Source organism: Sinohyriopsis cumingii, chromosome 8 (assembly GCF_028554795.1).
Source record: "Sinohyriopsis cumingii isolate HCF-2022 chromosome 8, ASM2855479v2, whole genome shotgun sequence".
Classification (NCBI taxonomy): Eukaryota; Metazoa; Mollusca; class Bivalvia; order Unionida; family Unionidae; genus Sinohyriopsis; species Sinohyriopsis cumingii.
Window position 1 is genome coordinate 20,384,802 of NC_142968.1, and position 16,161 is coordinate 20,400,962.

Consider the following 16,161-nt stretch of genomic DNA (forward strand, 5'->3'; position numbering starts at 1 on the left):
TTTTTATATTTTACCCTGGGGGCTATTAAGTGCGGATCTACGTTAAACGCTAGGTAAATATTTTGCAAATAATGGTAATTCATAAAATAAATTAATAAACTAACAAATTAATTGGAAAAAAGACTTGATGATCTCGCTAATAATCATTTGGTGTGTACGATTACACTGTCAGCCTTTATGGTCTTGCATACTTTTAAAATGATCATTGCAATCTTTACAGGGTGTTGAAAGGCGGTATGGAGTTAGATCGGATTAAGGTGGTATGGAGTTAGACAGATCGGATTAAGGTGGTATGGAGTTACACGAATCGGATTAAGATGGTATGGAGTTAGACGGATCGGATTAAGGTGGTATGGAGTTAGATTGGAGTAAGGTGGTATCGAGTTAGAAAGGATTAAGGTGGTATAGAGTAAGACAGATCGGACTAAGTTGGTATGGAGTTAGACGGATCGGATTAAGGTGGCATGGAATTAGACGGATCGGATTAAGGTGGTATGGAATTAGATTGGATTAAGGTGGTATTGAGTTAGATAGGATTAAGGTGGTATGGAGTAAGACAGATCGGGCTAACGTGGCATGGAGTTAGATCGGATTAAGGTGGTATGGAGTTAGACGAATCGGACTAAGATGGTATGGAGTTAGACGGATCGGAGTAAGGTGGTATGGAGTTAGACTGGATTAAGGTGGTATCGAGTTAGATAGGATTATGGTGGTATAGAGTAAGACAGTTCGGACTAAGGTGGTATGGAGTTAGACGGATCGGATTAAGGTGGCATGGAGTTAGACGGATCGGATTAAGGGGGTATGGAGTTAGACGGATCGGATTAAGGTGGCATATAATTAGACGGATCGGATTAAGGTGATATGGAGTTAGACGGATCGGATTAGAGTGGTAAGGTTGTTTGATTCATCGATTGTATTTTTACGGTGCATCAGCACTGTTAGGCTATTTAGCGTCATCCAAAAGGTTATATGTATGATTATTTAGGGTGATAAAGGGTTAGACCTGTCGGACTAAGGTGGTAACGAGTTAGACGAATCGGATTAATGTGGTATGGAGCTAGACGGAAAAAATAAGGTGGTATGGAATTAGAAGGATACAATTAAGGTGGTATGGAGTTAGACGGATCGGATTAAAGTGTTTTAGAGTCAGATGAATCGGACGAATGTGGTATGGAATTCGACTGATCGGATTAAGGTGGTAAGGAGTTAGACGGATCGGGTTAAGCTGGTAAGGAGTTATCGGATCGGATTCAAGTGATATAGAGCTAGATGGATCAGATTAAGGTGGAATGGAGTTAGACGAATCGGATTAATTAGATACTACTCATATTACCTAATAGAGACAGGTTAATGAAGGAGTTCAGCTTTGTAAATAAGGTGTGTGCAGCAAATTAATATGTCTGTACAATGGTTAAACGATGCTAGCAGATCTACTGTGGCTCCTAATTATCGCGTAACACTCGGTAAATAGACCGGCCTTTTTACATCTAGTGGCTATGGAAGAATTAATGAAAGAGAATATACAGGAATGTTTGGTTGTCTTGTAGAAAATATAAAAAGAAAACGTGCCGTGTAATAATACTAATTCTATCTGCATTCATTATAATTTAGGAGGTCTAAGGTGCCACGCTGGCAGCGGGGCCCAGTCGGTAAAGTTAGTGAAGTATTATTTTCTTTTTTTGCCAGAGACAACCGCCTTTCTCGACTTGCTTTAAGGCCGGCCATTCTTGCGTTAATCATAACTAAGAATGGTTTAAACCTGAATTTCATTCTAATATTTGACAATTCATTTTTAAAAACTTTACATAAACGAAGTAGGCCTTTCAATGGTTTCACTCTCTTCAGCATAAATAACATAAACGAAGTCCATCTTCCAATGGTTGTACTCTCGTTCGCTTAAATGTTATTCGGTCACAACCATATATAATGCCGCCCACTCTTGCCGATACAATCTTTAACCTTGTCTCAATAATTTTCTACGTGAACGTTAACTTGTGAATACAATTATGACAGTGCATACATATTTAATGAGCAAACATTTTAATTTTTGTCATGATGACCTATCTCGTAAAGAGAAAGGCTAATATGACCTTCAAATGAGCACACACACACACACACACACACACACATATATATATATATATATATATATATATATATATATATATATATATATATATATATATATATATATATATATATATATATATATATATATATATATATAAGGAGAGAAGATTTATCTTTCCATACATGGACATAGGAAAGCTTTTTAACCATATCTCATCCAGACTGGACAGAGTGGTCTGGTTTTCTATGTAATTTTCAAGTAGAAAAGTAATTGGATAATACCTGTTGATAAACTATGTAACAATACCTTGGGTTTATAATACACATAAATAAATGACATCGGGTAGATAACACAGTATGAAGTTTTCATACCTTGCTGTTTCGAGAGATTCCCTGGAACATGGCAACACGGTGAACTGGTGAGCTACGTAGCTGTCTATATGAACTGACACCAAGCATAACGCAATGTTCATAGCAATTCTGTTGTATTCTGATTGAAACGTATTTATCTTTCTTTTCATCCCCTGTTTACATAACAATGCAGGTAACTATAGTAGAGAGTGCAAGGAATTTAGATTCGAATGCCGAAGTAGTGCCGATCTTCAATTTGTACTTTAATACGATTTTTTGTTTGCAAATGATAATTATTCTCATTGTAAAATCTGCGAAGTGCAATGATATGAGTTGACGTTACTCAGGTAAACCATCAGTTGAATAGATCGTATCATGACAGAGTAGGAATAGAATCCCACAGGTAAGTCGCTTTTTACAATTTGTGATTTTTATGATTGATTTTCATTTTGTTAAAACGAGAGAGAGAGAGAGAGAGAATTTAAACGAAAACTAAGATTTCGTAACACTGAAGAATTTTTTTAATGCTGAACGATGATCATAAGTTGATATTTATCGGCAAGATGAGACACCCTCATTCGTGTTGTCCTTTCATGTACATATCTTGAGAAACTGTACACTGATTTTGCCGTTAAAACGTAAAGTCAATACATGGTTAGAAATTATGCTAATGAGCCTGGGTTAGAGTATGCATCCATTGATAACAGACATAGCTACATAATGCGTAGATATTAACAATAAAACGACAGATTAGTGAGGACACAAAATCTTAGAAAAAAAGTGACAGATTAGTGAGGACAACAAAATCTTAGAAATAAAGTAACATATTTGTGCGAACGCAAACTCTTAGAAAAAAAGCGACAGATTAGAAAGAACACAAACTCACAGCAACAAAGTAGCATATAAGAACATACAATCTTAGCAATAAAGCAACAGATTTGTGCGAGCGAAATCTAGCAACAAAGCGGCCGATTAATAAGAAATAAAAATAGCTCAGCAAAGACTTGTATGCATTGATACTGTCTGAAGATTGCCGGATTTGCGAGTTGGGCGAGAAAGCTTCATATAAGCTTAAACTTCTTGCTCATTGCTATGTTGTCTGATTTCATATACTTTCCATGATGACTTCAGCAAATAGATACTTTTTTAATCAAAATATTTTTGACACTGTGGCAAAGTCAATTTTTCATTCAATTTAAAATATATTTAGTACAGATTTACAGTAAACATGCCTTTGACTTGGATAGAAAATATTTCCAGACACTGGCTTAGATCATTATCAGAATGCATTCAATTTTTGTTTTTGTTTACCACTCTTTGTGTATGGAGGTTTCACGTTTAAGCTATTCTCATTCGTACATGATAATAACCTTTGTTACGATGAAGCAAAAGCGTTTGTGTGATGATAAATTATGTTGCAATGAAGCACAAACGTGTTTCTGATGATAATCTTTCCTGTAATGAGGCATAAACGTATGTATCATGATAACCTATGTTACGATGAAGTACAAATATTTGTGTGACGATAATGTTTGTTACAAGAAGCCAAAGCGTGTGTCAGATGATAATCTTTGTTGCAATCAAGCACAATCGCATAAATAAACCATTAAATGGAATTTAATAGACAAACTCCACAATTACCCCCCCCACACACACACACACAAAAGGGATGGCATTGTAAGTGTAACATCAATGGAGCGATAAAATGTGTGTAACTTTTGATTTTAGTGTTCGTACAAAAGTAAGCTCAATGCTAAACTTTGGAGAATAGTGTAATGAAAATAACAATGAATATTAAAACAAAGCATAAGAATATTATTAACTTGACCAAAGAAGTCAATGACAGTTCATAGCAGAGAGGCTATCCCTTTTTCCTAGCCGACTATTGGTATTTCACTATCAACATACTGCAGAGTAGTTATGGAAGGTGTATATGCCTGACATCAATTTCAAGAACAACACAAACCCGAAACACCTAGTTCCCATTCATATCCATATCTTTAAATAGTAAACAATAATAGCTGAAAAAGTCACACCATAACCTTAAGTTAAGAAATTTGCCAGGGGCCAGCTTGCAAAACTGGACCCTGCCACCTTAAGAATTTTGCTGAAAATCGCTTATATCAAAAGTTGTGAACATATCACTTATTTAGGCATTATGTATTAAAATGGTATAAAGGAAAACATTTTGTGTGCAAAACTAAAACTTGTATTACGCTTTTAAAAAAGTGACTACTTTGCTGCAAAAATCACTGCATTATATACATTGTGAGCTATGCCTGACTGCATTTCTTGAATGATTTCAAATTGTTTGCAACCTACAGTGCTTTTGGTCTTTGTTTACCACCATAGCATCAGTACAGAATCAAAATTCCTTTGCAGTGTTTCATGAATGTCAAGAAGAGATTTGGAAGTTAAACATTCTAAGAGGGAATGACGGAAATGCTGTGTTAGTTGTCAGCGAGAAAAGTGAAAGTTTCTATAAATTCTTCTAGCAAACTTAAAGAAATCACACATTTAAGTAAATAATGTGCTTTAGAAGTATTTATAGACTGCTATAAAGCAAGCAGTTCCTAACCTTTCATTATCATTTTGGAGATGTTAATAGCAGCAATCATTGCGTGTGTGTGTGTGTGTGTGTGTGTGTGGAGGGGGTTAATCACAACAACAATCTAGCTAAACTGGAGAGATCAGAGTTTAATCAATTAACATTAGACCATGCTGGAATATTGATATACTGATGTGTGGGACACTGATCAACTTACAAAGTGACATATCAGATAAACTCATTGATACATAGCCACTGAAACTGACCACACATATACAATTACTAAATACAATTTAACAGAAATTTCTTCTGAAACCAATTCACTTACGACTGACTTTAATGATTTCTGGAGTTTACAAAATCATAGTAAATAATAATATACGGTATGGAGCGAATATTTACAGTGGAAAATTCAGCTCAAGGTGAAAAGCATTTCGCCTGCTTGGCTTTAATAAGCACGTACCATAAAACAACTCCTGCGGAAGCTAAATCCGTCCAAAGTCACTCTCTTGTGTACTTAGATCAGAATGAGTATCTGGATGAGGTTCAAGCTATTGTTTCTTTCAGCATGACTAACCGATTCATCCTAATCTCTTAACATGCAAACTGAGACCTGCAGAAAGAAAAGAAACATGTAAACATAAGACTTTCAGAGGAGAAACTGTACGTGTATTGTCAAACGCATGAAACTGCCACTTAATTTTAAGCTTTTCCCCCTTTGTTAACTGAACGTAGAAATTTCAAGATATATACATAACACTGAAACATTTCCTATTATCACCCAAGTGTGAGATGAATTTCTTATGTCAACTTCAGAGTGGGGTCATGAAGGTAGAAACTATGTCGGCGTGCTAAAACTTTCATTCTTCTCACCAAAATATAACAAATACATGCCATATCCATCAGTATTTCTAAGACCATTCAACATCGATAACAGTATGTTTATGTATGATTCCTCTGAAGTCATTCTGCTCCTGTGGAGTTAAATTACTTTTGAGAATGGATGTTGACATGTTATGCAATTGTTTCTGTGTGTCTGTATGGAAATGTGAATAATATTAATAAAAACAGGGATGTAAACATTGACCACTACAGAAAGAGCAAGACAATACATTATGGTCACCATTTTGTTCCCATATTTAGTAAGTTAAGTTCAAAATATGCTACTTTGTAATGATGTAAACAGTTCTCACACTGAGGTACAAAACATAGTTACCTCCCTTTCCAACGGGAATTACATACAACACTAAGTGATATATGGGGAAAGGAAGGAAATATAATGTAGCTAATGCATAAAAATTATTTAAATATACACAACGAAAAACAAAAGTATAATAGACGTGGCTGACTGCACCATAAACAAATTATCAGTTTTCCTTAAGGGGGCAGAGGCCAGTTTTTATATACAAATTTAATACCGCAATCAGCGACGAATCATAAAAAATCAAACACACAAGTGAGGTCAAAAAGGTTCACATTTTTGGATACCTATATTAAAACAAAGCATAATAATAGTATCCACTTGACCAGAGAAGTCAATGGTAGTTCACAGCAGAAGAAGTTTATGCAGCCCAATCCCAAATTTCTATCTGCAATTTTCACATCTAAAGGTCATTTTTGACACATCGGTTTGCTATCGTAAAATAGTATCATTAACAGGTTTGTACGGTGGAATATCAGGAGGTAATAAGTGCTGAATTCCACCTTTAATCTCTTACACTCCAGTCAACACAGCAATGAAAGTATTTGATGTCATTAAGTAAAATGAAGTCTTTATTTTATTATTATTATTATTATTATTATTACATGGTAAAACAACACTCCAAGAATGTACATCCAGGATATAGCATGCTGTCTGAAGGAATAACTTTTCTAACCGACTAAGATGCCACAGGTCAGTTAGGCTGGTTATGCGACGGTTTTCACCATATTTAAGTCTTTACTAACCTGGACCTCATTGTCTCAAGCAGAAAAGGTCACGTATTTACCATCACAGACGATGAATATCATTTTGTTTTTGGAAAGTACGCACTTTTTTAAATCGTCTATAAAGGTATATTTCGTCATAATTTGCTACATAACCCAGGATGTATAAACGTATACAGTATCTAAATGCAGTTCTGTTAACGTCAATCACACAACTCTCTTTACTCAAAATACCTGTCTTTACCATAATACGTTTAATTAATTCAAGTACATGTATCCTACTTTGCCCTGTCTTGGCACTTTCATTTTCCTATATATGTTTATTATGTTATAAAAGGAAGAATGCTACAAATGCTTTGCTTTATGTAATATTACGTTATATGAAACAAACTATTATGTAATACTGCGTTATATGTAACAATATACTATGTAATACTGCGTTATATTTAAGAATATATTATGTTAAATTGCGTTATATGTAAGAATCGATTATATATTATTAATATGGCGTTATATGTAGGAAACTATTATGTAATATTTCGTTATATGTAAGAATATTATGTAATACTGCGTTATATGTAAGAATCTATTATATAATATTGTGTTATATGTAGCAATCTTTTATGTAATATTCCGTTATATGTAAATATATATTATGTAATATTGTGTTATATTTAACAATCTATTATGTAATATTTCGTTATATGTAACAATCTATATTCTAATTTCGTTAAAGTAGATATCTTTTAGTGTCCAATTTAAGACCCTAAATCTTGAAAAAATGACGATTTGACGCATGTATTTTGTATTATTGTAGTTGATACACAAACGTTTAACATAGTTGTTATGGTCTTAGCATGTTATGTTTTTTTTATATTTTATTCCAAGCAAATTATTGAACACATCTATGTTTAAAACGTTAGTTTTATAGCGTCGAATTCGTTTTCAAAAGTTATTTTTTCCTAATTTAAATTATTTATTTTACCTTCTGATGACTTCAAGGCATTCAAATATCTACACATATTGACGCCGACTACAAGCGAGTTATATGTTTTCTCATTTCACCCATATTCACGAGTGGTCACCAGAAACAATAACTTTGTTTTTATTACATCTTTGTATATCACAGCACATTCCATTTGTACAATAAATATATTCCACATACCTAAAAGTCCAACTGGCCCGACGGACTTCCTACTAGTTGTTTTAAAAGTCCAACTGGCCCGACGGACTTCCTACTAGTTGTTTGCAACAGTCCCCCGTTAAATTAGTTGGCATCGGACCGTCGGGCTGTTAGCAGTTTCACGTGCTGCCTAATATGCTCCAGAATCAAAGAATTGAAGATGAAACTCATTTTCATAGTCATAGGCTGGTCGTACGAATATATCAGTGACTGTATGGAGCTGTAGGATTATTGTTGTTGTTGTTGTTGTAGGGTTTAACGCCATTTTTCAGCACAAGATAGGCTATACATGGCGGCCAGTATAATTGGTGGAGGAAGAACCCTGGAAAACCCCGGGAAGAACCACCGACCCACGAGAAGCTACTGGCAGGCTTTCTCAATTACCAACGTTAGCCGAGCCTGAGACTCGAACTCACGCAGACAGAGGTGAGATGGCAGTGATCCGTAACGGTGAGCGCTTTAGACCACTCGGCCACTCGGGGCCCCTCTGTAGGATTAAAATGACATAATCTAAAGAAATAAATTACATTTTGGACATTTTGGAACTACATGATCATATCTGACCACAAAGCAAGTCCGATTTCAACAAAGCGTCATTTGGTGTGGCACTGTTGTCAAGGAAGTAAGGGGAAATAACTATATAGAGACGCAATCGGCACTGAGTCAAATTTTAGCCAATTTTTTTTTTCATGAATGAATTAAAATACAGTTTCCATCTATTTCTTCTCTCTCTCTCTCTCTCTCTCTCTCTCTCTCTCTCTCTCACAAAACTGTCTTTTTTCGTTCTGCAGATATACACTCTATATGCGCGCGCGCACACACACACAGAGGTCTCTTGGCATGGTAGGAAATATTATATTTTCACAAGTGAAACAATAAGAATGAAAAATAATATGAAATTATTTCGCAAATTAGTTGCTATATATTTAATAAAAAGATATACAAATTTTTTCCCAATAAATCAGAGCAAGAATAGTTTTTCAAGCTATCTGATGGCTATAATTGTTTTTCTTCAAAGAAATACGCACCCCACTCCCAGCCCGAAAAATAAATGGTTTGTCCCTGAAAGATAGAGAAACAAACTAAAGGTATCAAAGGTACAAAGCGAAAGCTTCGCACATTGAGAGACCGAAGCATCATTTTCTCACTACGAATAACTAATAAACTCGCAGAAGCAAATTAGTGTTTTCTTTGTATTCTTGAAAACGAAAGTAGTTACTGTTCTAGAATTAAATTTCCGGCACAGCTCAGTGGTAAATGCCTTGCGAGTATGCTCCAATCCAGTTCGGAACACACGGTACTAATGATATGAAAAAATGGGAACCAGCCTGGAAATGGGTGAACATAAAATAGAGTATATATGGGTTTGGCTGACAAGGATTGGTTAATAATGTAAGTTATGTTGTAGGGAAAAGAATCTTTTGAGAGTTTATCCTAGTTGTAAGTAAAAAAAAAATAGAGACATTTTATTTATTGATGGAATTTCAGTCCTTTAACAGCCTCGAGTTTGGAACGGTCATTACTAAGATTGACACCTGACTCTTCGGTGCGGAATTGAAAGCACATGTTTCAAACACATGCAGGTTCAGAAAATGCCGCGGCTCATATCCTTTCTTCAACACAGAAGCTGACATCCAGGTTTCATCAATACTAATAAATATAGGTTTGATCATGATCACTAAAAAATTTTAAGTTATTGAATTTGTAATATCATGGTGTTTGCATAGGTTTACTATGATAACTGATTTAGTAGCGTGAGTCCTATAGAGAGCCACAGCAATACAGTGACTCCACATATGCAAGTGCAATTAACTTTACTATAAATGCAATCATATGGTTCTATTTGTGGATAACAAGCAAACCTAATACCTTTTGTAAACATAGAGTGACTTTCAGTGGGATATTAAACACATATTCAGATATATATAAAAAGCCAAGAACGGGGAGGGGGAACGGTGTGTAGATTTGACTATGTTAGGTGGAGTGTTTTGCACTTTGGTTTAAATCTAAGCAATACATATATAAAATTTATACAATTTACCATTTACAGAGTAATTACAGTAAGCAATATGATATTTCCTAGTTGTGTTTTGAAACATGATGCTTCAGATATGATCACTTAGCTCTCTTCCACCGTGCTTAATGGTGATGACCTATTATGACTTTTCATCCCACTAATTTCTTTCAGTGAATGTTTTGAAAGTTAATATTTTGCATTTTAATGGACTTATGTTTACCTTACTAAATTATGTCTTCTGGGGGGAATTTAAGGTACTTTTTGTCATTTAAATCTCTTTTTCTGTAATAATACATGTACATATAGATGGTCACCTTGACCTTTTACTTATTAATTACAAAATATGACAAGGCTGGAAATATATTCCAGGATTAAATTGAAGAACGATAAATGGTAGTATTAAAAAAGATGATTCTTGTTAGACAACTTTATTTTAATATTTTTTTCTTCTTCTGCTTTTCTTAAATAAAACTCAAATATTTAAACTTTGCTTGAAATGCACCATTGGTCTTTAGGTGAAGATGAACTTGCAATATAATGTAATATTCACTAATGTAATCGTTGAAAAGCAGAACTGTGCACATTGCTTACTTATGTATTGAACTACTACTATTCCAAGGGCTGTCAAGAAAATCAAGGATGATTATAGGACGCACGGTACTAATGATATGGAAAAATGGGAACCAGCCTGGAAATGGGTAAACATAAACAAGAGTATATATGGGTTTGGCTGACCAGGATTGGTTAATAATGTAAGTTATGTTGTAGGAAAAAGAATCTTTTTCAGAGTTTATCCTAGTTGAAAGTGAAACAAAATATAGACATTGTTTTACTGGTTGAATTTCAGTCCTTTAACAGTCTTGAGTTTGGAACGCTCATTACTAAAATTAGCACCTGACTCTTTGGTACGGAATTGAAAGCACATGTTTCAAACACGTGCAGGCCCAGAAAATGCCGCGGCTCATATCCTTTCCTCAACACAGAAGCTGACATCCAGGTTTCATCTATACTGATAAATATATGTTTGATCATGAGCACTCGGAAATTTAAAGTTATTGAATTTTTAATATCCTGTTGTTTGCATATGTTTACTGTGGGAACTGAATTAGTACCGTGAGTCCTTAGAGGGCCTTCTTTCAATTTTAGTCCGTTCTTTCTTAGGCGATTAGCGGTTGGCTGAGTGAAGAAAGGCAATAGATGCTATCGCTAGAGGTACTCTTTCTACTTCTGGTTAAAATAAATTATAACTCTGTAACCTGTTTCATTATATTTGCAACGTTAAGCATACGAATACCATATTTCTCATGGCGATTAGCGGAATCACTTAAGTCTTTTGCAATAATCCCCATATATGCCTCACTTAAACACCTAAATATAAGTTATTATGAATCGTGTTAATCCGGATGATGAACATCGTGTTAAGGTATAAATTGGTATTGCACGCTGACCTTAAAGCTTTCTTTACGAATAATTTATTATTCTCTTTTTTAGGAGAGAAAATTGGCAGTTTGTTATTGTGCTGCCGCATACAGGATTGGAAGACGAAGTGATACGTAAACCTTGAGCGATCACACATGTAAGCTCTCTCAAGCTCTCTCTCTCTCTCCCTCTCTCTCTCTCTCTCTCTCTTATTGGCAGTTATGTCGTAGGAACATCGTTTTGTCTGAAAATCCTCCGACATTTTTTTACCTGCTAACTAGCAGTGATTGGCAGTTTATTATTGTACTGCCGCATAGACGACTGGAATACGTAAACCTTGAGCGGTCACATATGTAATCTCTCTCTCTCTCTCTCTCTCTCTCTCTCTCTCTCTTGCACTTATCTGCAATTATGATATTGCTGGAAATATGTCGTAGGACTATCGTTTTGTCTGAAAACCCTCCGACATTTTTTTTTTACCTGCTAACTAGCATGTGTTTGGAAAAAAATGACAACTGTCTAAAAAGATAAGCATTAGCAAGATTGACCTGCGGCCATCTTGGAAAATAACAGATTTGCCCAACATTTATGGGTGACTAATATAATCAAAGTTTGTCTCGGAATTTCGAAGTTATTTCAAAGCATTAATATTATTTTCTCGAAATTCTAGAATTTATCTATTTTTCTTCTCGAAATGTTAAGTTATTTCTTGAAATTTCATTTTTATTAATTTTTCTGTGACTTCAGTAGGCTTCCATAAATATTAACCACAGAAATACCATTTTATTATACCAAAACAGTCTCGCCTACACATTTTTTAATATTATTCAAAGCATAAACCCACATAACTCCACAAATATAGCGAGGGTGGCATGCCTATCACACCTGGATACCTGCCCTGTAGATTGTAATCTTATTGATACAAAATGTAATTACATCCACACAACATCAATATCATAATTTAACGTGAAAGCCTTTAATGACGAATCTACACAAAACCACCAGTCTGGCTATTGAAATCTATACTACAGAGAAACGCCGGTCAAAATACACAACTGAATGGTATAGTGTCATATGATTAATTCATCGTGACAAACCCTGATGCCATACTGCGATAACATACGCTAGATAAAAGTCCCAAGGGGTCTGCTAATGGGTTTTAAGCTTAGGTCAATTTTACGGTGCTCGCTTGACATAAGGTGATCTTCACGGATGAAAGAAGGAATATTCGCATATAAAGATACGGGGATGCTAATCGTCGTGCAAGGTTTGATAAAGGTAGATATGAGAGCCCTATCCCCTTACATACGCCAAAGACAAGCTTCTTTCGAAAACAATTATTATTTATTTTAAATTTTCTCTTAAGATTTTTTTTTTAAATTTCAATTATCAATGATTTTTTTTTCTTTACCCACTGATATCGACATTGATGTATATCACCGTTACAATAACAACTCCATCTGACTCAAGATAGCTTGTCTTCAGCTTGTTCACTTACATCCATCAAGATGTTTGTTTTGTTTGTTTGATTGCTTTTGTTGCTGTTATGCGCCAGTATATTCAAAGTCACGTGATATGTGTCATTATATTCAGTCGCATGTTATATGTAAGTATATTCATATTCACGTGGTATGTGTCAGTGGCATCACTTGGGTTGGTGTCACCCAGTGCGGAAACTCATGTTGTCACCCCTATGGACCTCTTTCCGTAAAAGACCATACATAATCCTTAGTAAATTTTATAGACAGTCATTTAGGTGCCACCCCGTCTGATGGTGTCACCCGGTGCGGTCCGCACCCCCACCCCTCAGTGACGCCAGTGGTATGTGTCTGTATATTCAGAGTCATGTGTTATGTATCAGCATATTCAGAGTCACGTGGTATGTATCAGCATATTCAGTCACGTGTTTTGTCAGTTTGTTCATAGTCACATGCTTACAGCGAGACGGTGCAATGTGGTTGAATGATACTTGCAATGAACTTACCTACTCAATAATAAGCAAATAATACAAGTATTCAATGCAGTAGCTACCATTCATGAAATTTATGAAGAACAAAAAACTATCAGACTGAGTAAAGCTAGAAACAGTTCCATGACTGCCAACCGTAAACTCATTTTTTATTTTGGGAGTGTGGGGGGGGTGAATGGGGATCTGCTAGTTAAACAGTGAAGATAATCACACGGCGATTTACTTGACTATGCAGATGAAGTTCTAAAGCTCGACTTGTCGCGACCCCAAAATATTTCTTCGAGTTTTAAGTTGTTCTAATATTTTTAAGATCACTTACATGGGAAATATTTACTCCGGGATGAAAGTATCTGGTCTTGTTCATATACTGAGCACCGTAGCAAATGTGACATAGATAGTGAGATTAGAAAGAAAAATATTATCGCTTCGTATTTAGGGTCGAGTTCTTTTTTTTTTCAAGCCCGACTTTGAGGCTTTCAACAAAAGTTTTAGTCTTGAATCGACGTAGAAATAGGGGCAGAAGTTTAGACGAGTTTCAAGTACTTGTTCGAAGATATTGCATAACCTCTGAAAGTTGTGTATAACAGTCTCTATTTCCGACATGCCGGTTAAAAACTAAACATTCTGATGAAAGTTTTGTTTCTCTATGTGGGAAGCTTGAAAGTCCTTTGATTAAAAATCCAATGGTTTTAATGGATTTAGTATTCCTTCAAAGGTGGTCATATACATTTTATATTATCTTATCCTACATTTATTAAAATCAAACAAATGCGCCGCACAAATATATATGCAGAAACTTTACACAAGACCTTTAGATTCTGGATACTCAAGTTATGGGTCTGTAAGCAAAACCTTTGAGTGATTCTGAGTACTCCAGTTATTGGAGTTTAAGCAAGACCTTCGAGCGATTCTGAATACTCGAGTTATTGACGTTTAAGTAAGACCCTTGAGTGATTCTAAGTATTCGACTTATTGGTGTTTAAGCAAGACCTTCGAGCGATTATGAATACTCGAGTTACTGGCGTTTAACTAATCAACGTTTTCTTTAATACAAATTTAACATTGTACGTGTGAGAAGACAAAGGATCAGTACATTTTAAGGACTTGTAAGTTTCTGCCTTTCTGTACGTTAATTTTTCCTTTGATCCCATAATTAAATTTGTGTTTGGAATGACATAAATTTTTTAAGTCTTGTTTAACCATCCTAACAATCTGTTAAGTTGAATAAAGAGAGTCCTTGAAGTTTATACTCGAACTGTTCATCTGAAAACGCAACCTATTCAAGTAGGACAAACATGTTTGAATGTCACAGTACAAAACATTATTTCGCAGTCAAAAGGCCGGACTTCAAGGTCATTTAAGCAGACAATCTCACTCAAACGCAACATTTGTATAAAACTGCATTTTATCCATTAAAAATGTGTCAACAAAGACTGCTTTCATGCAGATTGCGTGCCTGAAGTCAATTTGTTAAATATTTATACTTTTCCAGTTCTTCACATTTGAATATTTGAAACATTATTTCGTAATAATTTTTCTCCATAATTTTCATTGCCTCTTGCTTCTACATTTATTGCTACTGAATGAATTTACCAGACTATTTGGACTACCGCAATGACTGTAACACGTACCTATAGTAACGACAGGGCCAGATTGAGGGGAGGCAGAGGGGCCCACCACCACCACCTGTCATTTGGCCCCCCTCCCCCCTCCCGTTTACCGTAAATAAAATTACATATGTTTAAATAAACCATAAAACTACATAAGTTTGAAACTAGTATTGAGAATATTTTGTGGTCATTAGTTTAATTACCGGAAAATTAGTCGCGGTATTAACGCATTATAGAAGCCTTTAGTGACGGCGTCTCCTGCCGGAAGGTACTTGGAAATAAAGGAAAAACAACGACTTGGAGCAAACTACGCGCATTACGTTTGACACGGTGTTTTTTAAAAGTATTTTTCGCTTGAATTGATGTAAATGTAGGAAATATAACACAAGATTAGTCACTAGTTACCATTTGACCCCTGATTTGCTACAATATGATGCGGATGAAAACAATGCAGCATTGCTGTTATTCTGCTTAACATTCAGTTGTCACAAGTTTATAGACATTAACCAATAATTACAGAATTGTGAGAGATCTTAATTTTCTTTATTTATTAGTGTGTATTTATGTATTTATTATTGAAAGCATGACAGTATGCAACATGACATTCAACTCCTCTCGTCAGAATTAAATAATAATATTTATAATTTACATGTGTAGGGTACGAGTCTTTAATTCTTTAATAAATCATGTTATTTTCCCCCACAGTCAACACACTCATCAGTCGTATAATCACGGAGGAGACCGATTCCAAAACTGAAATTAACTGACATTAACATTTTTAGCAGTAAAGTGTCCATTGACTACGTTGAAGTATTTATTGAAGCATGGGGGCCGCCTTTTCTTTTATTTAATTATATTTAGAAAGGTTTACAAATTTATATTATGTTGTTCTAATTCATATATATATATATATATATATATATATATATATATATATATATATATATATATATATATATATATATATGGGGTGGGGGTGTCATTAACAACTAATTATCTGATGACTAACTTAAAATTAAAAAAAAATAATTAAGGGCATAGTGAGTCTTAGGTAATTGTTCATAT

The 16,161-nt window shown here is 34.9% G+C and overlaps 1 protein-coding gene across 5 annotated transcripts in view; it reads left to right on the forward strand.

Moving 5' to 3' along the window:
* Positions 1-16,161, forward strand: part of LOC149793100 (uncharacterized) — a 47,071-nt gene that overhangs the window by 10,194 nt on the left and 20,716 nt on the right. For 3 of the 5 annotated variants that reach the window (XM_089967006.1, XM_089967007.1, XM_089967004.1), the window contains exon 2: positions 11,590-11,674. The gene's annotated coding sequence lies outside the window, so the exon portion shown is untranslated. Of the gene's footprint in view, positions 1-2,697; positions 2,828-11,589; positions 11,675-16,161 lie in introns of those variants that run through there. The other 2 variants (XM_089967008.1, XM_089967005.1) reach the window with 2 other exon arrangements.